The sequence below is a fragment of the Echinops telfairi genome, unplaced genomic scaffold (assembly GCF_000313985.2).
Source record: "Echinops telfairi isolate 266 unplaced genomic scaffold, ASM31398v2 ScPeMD7_1;HRSCAF=3_0, whole genome shotgun sequence".
Classification (NCBI taxonomy): domain Eukaryota; kingdom Metazoa; phylum Chordata; class Mammalia; order Afrosoricida; family Tenrecidae; genus Echinops; species Echinops telfairi.
In genome coordinates, this window is record NW_022103896.1 from 92,787,613 (window position 1) to 92,792,632 (window position 5,020).

General features: G+C 39.9%; 1 pseudogene; it reads right to left on the reverse strand.

Moving 5' to 3' along the window:
- Positions 1-434: 434 nt before the first annotated feature.
- Positions 435-4,800, reverse strand: LOC101663253 (annotated as a pseudogene).
- Positions 4,801-5,020: the final 220 nt, after the last annotated feature.

Sequence of the window (5,020 nt, forward strand, 5' to 3'; positions counted from 1 at the left end):
GCCCAAAATAATGTTCATTCCATCCAAAGGCACAAAAAATTAGATGGAACAATGCTTGTAATATTTATTTATTCATTTCATAAACCTTGTTATACTTTTGATGAAAAACCATCTTTTTATTCTTTTGCATTTATGACTTCAGTAAACGAACATGTAACATAAAGAGAAAAAGTGACAACCAACCAGAGGGTGACACCCTGCCATTTGTTTCAGCTTTGTGTTATGTTACAAATTCCCACAAGTTATTACGGGTGAATTTTTCAATTCCTGAAAGTGTTCAAAGCGCTAAAAATAGTGTCAGAAAAATTGTTGTAAGTTCAGCAGAAGCAGAATGGAGTTTTTCAAAGATGAACATAATTTGCTCAGAGAAGAGAAGCTGCCTAACTCTTTCTAATACATCAAACACAATGACTATGGTCTGATTGGCCTACCTCCTAAGGAATGGACTCCTACAATAAAAAGATAGGTAAGGATAAGTCACATGGTCAATGATGCTTGCATAAAGTGAGAATGCCAATTAAGTGAGAATGCCTATCAAGAAGCAATATTGAAATAAATCAAGAAATAATTTTATTGCCTTTTATCAGGTATTATTTAATATTTTTCATTCATATTTTAAAACGATATCTTATAAAAGTTTACCTTTGTGTGCCTCTTTTATTGTTCTTGTGTTACTATTAGCTGTCTGAAATAATAAACTACTTTTCAGTATATACTGTTTAATACTTAAATGGTCATTAGGGCAACAAACCAATTGTTAAATTATTAGATCCCACCACTGGTGGTGTGGATTATAGAAACTATCCCAAGAGAAGTGCCACATCTTGCCAGAGAAAGAAAAGTGGCTTACTTAAATGTCAGCTCATCAGTTGCTTTATCCTCTAGAAGAGTTGGTGATTCACTATATGCATCCTGCTCTTCATTTATTTTTCAAGTAAACACAAAAATTGTGAATATGATACAATCATGGCCAGCACCATCTGACCAGTCCACTATATTTAAAAAATTGTGTGGGAGGTGGTTTGACACTCTCTATTTCTCTTTGACAGTAATATACTTATTTGCTGCAACACATTACCTGATCTTTGAAATTAAAGAAAATCCAACTGGTTTGCTTTTGATACTGGTAATGTCAGTATCACCATTAAGTGACATATTTGGGGGATAAATTGAGGACCTTAACAAATATGAACCCATCACTTCAGACTAACATATTTTAACGTCTTAAATTAAGGATAGCGCATCTTTGTGATTAGATTTTGCTGAATATAACAAGAAAATCCAAAATCACAGTTACGTAAGCAAAATAGAGACTCAAACACATTGATATGATGTTCATTGAGAGGACGATTCAGGACCTTACACCATGTCGTTCTGTTGTATGTAAGGTTGCCATGAGTTGGACTTGGCTTATTAAGGTCACTAACAACAAACAACGTCACATAAAAAGCAGTCCAATGGCTCCAGGAATTCATGAGAGATCAGATTCATTTAGTGATTCAGCTCTTCATTCTCTAGGATATGGGCCATGTCCTGATGACCCCACAGTGGCTGCTAGAATTCTGTTCATCAAATTGTCTCTATAGGCAGGCAGCAAGGAGATGGGCATCAAGGAAAGTACACACAGTCAACACATCTGTGGTCCCCTCATTGAACACAATGATTGACAAGGCCACTAATAGTAGCCAAGGAGTCTTGGAATTTTGTCTTCTATCTGGGAGGTCACGTGCTCATCTAGAAATTTGAGACCTGTTATTAATAAGGGAAAACAAAGAAATTGAAAGGCAGTGCAGAGGGGTCTCAGGGAAGAGACGAGCCAGACAGGGTGCGATGTAGCAACGATGAAAAATACAACTCTCCTCTAGTTCCTAAATGCTCCCCCCCCACCCGCCCACTATCATGATCCGAATTCTACTTGCAAATCTGGCTAGACCTTAGGATGTACACTGGTACAGATAGGAACTGGAAACACAGGGAATCCAGAGTGGATGATCCCTTCAGGACCAGTACCGTGAGTGGCGATACTGAGAGGGTAAAGGGAGAGTGGGTTGGAAAGAGGGAACCGATTACAAGGATCTACATGTGACCTCCTCCCTGGGGGACGGACAACAGAAAAGCGGGTGAAGGGAGATGTCGGACAGGGCAAGATATGACAAAATAATAATTTATAAATTATCAAGGGCTCATGAAGGAGGGGGGAGTGGGGAGGGAGGGGAAAAAAAGAGGACCTGATGCCAGGGGCTTAAGTGGAGAGCAAATGTTTTGAGAATGATGAGGGCAAAGAATGTACAAATGTACTTTACAGAATTGATGTATGTATGGATTGTGATAAGTGTTATACAAGCCCCTAATAAAATGATTAAAAAAAAGAGATGTAACTGAAAAAAAAAGAAAGGCAGATGGATATCTCTCTTATGGAAAATGGAATAGCTCAAACAGCATGAGTTTAAATTTTTCCCAATATTTTATGATATTCTAAAACTTTGAGAAAAATAAAACCATATCATGAATAAATAATTAAAAATTGCATCATATGCTGTAAAAAATATCTCTGTTGAAACCTTTGACCTCCTAGACTTGGGTGTCATGTGATCTTTCACCAGCATCAGATCAGCACTGGAAATAGTGCTCCTCCATTTCTGGATTCACCTTCCATCTTAGTATTCAGAGCTTTCTGTGGATGGAGTCATTCTTTTTTTTTTTCTGTTCTGAATTTATTTATTAATTGTTAACAGTCTTACTGGCATATAATTCACATATCATACAATTCAATAGTTCAATCAAATAAGGCAGAGGTGTACAATCATCACCACAATCCATTTCAGAACACTTTCTAGAGTCATTTTTTTCATATTTGACATTTTAATTTTAGACTGCAAAAAACAAAAGCAAGCAAATAAACAAACAACAACAACAACCACTTCAATAGGCTTGTCAAATGATGTAAATTCACCCTTTCCAGGGAAGCAGAAGGTAGACCAGTGCAGGTGGTCCTCAAGGCTACAGGCCTGCTCCACGGCTGCTTGCACTCTGCTGGGTTTCGATCCTTCTTCGCGTCATACTCTGGATCAGTTTGCTCATCTCCTTCTTCTTCCCCTTCCTCATCTGCTTCATCATCTTCTTCTTCTTCTTCACCGGCTTCTCCAGCAAAGTATAGCACTGATCTTGGGATTATACACTCAAATCAAAAGTGACCAGTTTCAAAGTGCAGCAAAGATAGCTTCAACAGCAGCACCCAAATCTCTACTTTCGGGAACTTCATGAGGGAAAAGAAATTAAAGAGTCATTGGAAACCGTTTTCGTCCCAGTACAAACTGTGCCACGTCCCTTGTGTTTTGCTCCTTCTAAATATTTTTTAACATAGTATTTTTTCCTTTTTTTTTTCAATCTGTCTGGCACCACATACAATCTATGATTTCTGGCCCATCAAAGGAGAAGGGATCAGAATAATCTGGTTCAGATCTCGTCTGGTATGACTTGTCAAACTCACTGGGTTTGAAGTCAGACGCTAAGACAAGCTCAGAGACTGGCCAGCATCTGGGAACCTCATTTTACCGTCTTTCAAGTGCTTCAGGATCAGTTCATCATGTTCCTGCGCCGTATCACTGAGCACGTCAACATTCTTAAAAACAGTCAACACAATTTCAAGGATTCTTTTGGGGTCTTCTTTTCCTTAATCCTTCTTTTCCTCCTCAACCTTGGCCTTTTCTTTCAGCTCCTCTGCAATTTCATTCACTTGATCGCATTTCCACTCACATTCTTCTTCCGTGGGTTCATAAATTACAGTAATGATCTCAAAACGCTGTCAAATAGAGGCTGATAGAGAACAGCATATTTTCTTTCAAGATCATGATCTTCCTCATAGAATTTGGCTTCTATCTGTTCACATGCAACTTGAAGTTTTTTAAGAGCGTTAACTCGAGACAAATTGACTAACTGAGGCAAATTGTCTGTATCAGTCACATTGTGATAATTCAGGATTCGCAGTGGCTAGAACGCAGAGCCAGGCTCTAGGAGCTGCGCAGGCAGTCTCTTGAATCATTCTTAATGAGGTTATTCTGAGTTAGAATTTTCTAATTTGATAAAGGGAATTCCTGGGTGACACACGTGGTTAACACACTAGGCCGCTTGCTAACTGAACAATTAGACATTTTAGCCCCACCTCCCACCCCACTCCAGACGCTCCTCCTAGGAAAGGTCTGGTGATTTGGTTCTAGAATATTTAGAATATTAACCACTGAGAACCACATGGAGTCAACATGAGTTGGCAATGGCAAATGGCTCCTTGTTAACTTGGTAGAAATAAGCCAATAAATGTTAGTGAGAAAAGAGGTTGGGAGTCATATTTGACACCTTTGACTTTCCTATTGCCGTGAGGCAGAGGTCAGATATGCTTCCCCCCTCCACCCTCCTTTACCAGTTCTGACTCAACTGTTCCTCCCAGGAGACTATACTTGGTTGGGTTCAATAATCCATTGCAATGGGCACACAAAACTCAGCGACAATACTGTCAACAAGGGGAGTTTATTGTAGTAGTTAACATGTTACCACACGTCAAGATCACTAAACAGTAAGGGCATAGTCATTGGTCCATAGCAAAATCTCTCCTGAACCAATAGCCAAGTCCCTTTCCAGTTCTCAGCCTCTCGGCCATGCGATCGCCTGACCTCTGTCTCCATGAACCATGAAGAGGGCCCTCGGCGCTGCCACACAGTCTCATCATGTCAGTACTGTTCCTTCCATCAATTTCATGGTCTCCTTCCCTGGCCTCTGGTCTCCGCCTAGGCTCCTTTGGTCCATCCTGTGGTCTCTGTCTGTGATAATCTGGGTACTTTAGAGAAACAAATCCACAGACACTCATGTAGAAGGGAGAGTTTTAGATAAAGGGTAAGTGTGATCAAGAAAACATCCCAACCCAGTGCTGCCCAAGCCCACAAGTCTAACATTAGCCCAGAAGTCTGACACCAATCCACAAAGTCCTCCTCCATCTCACAACACACTCAATGACGCCAACTGCAGG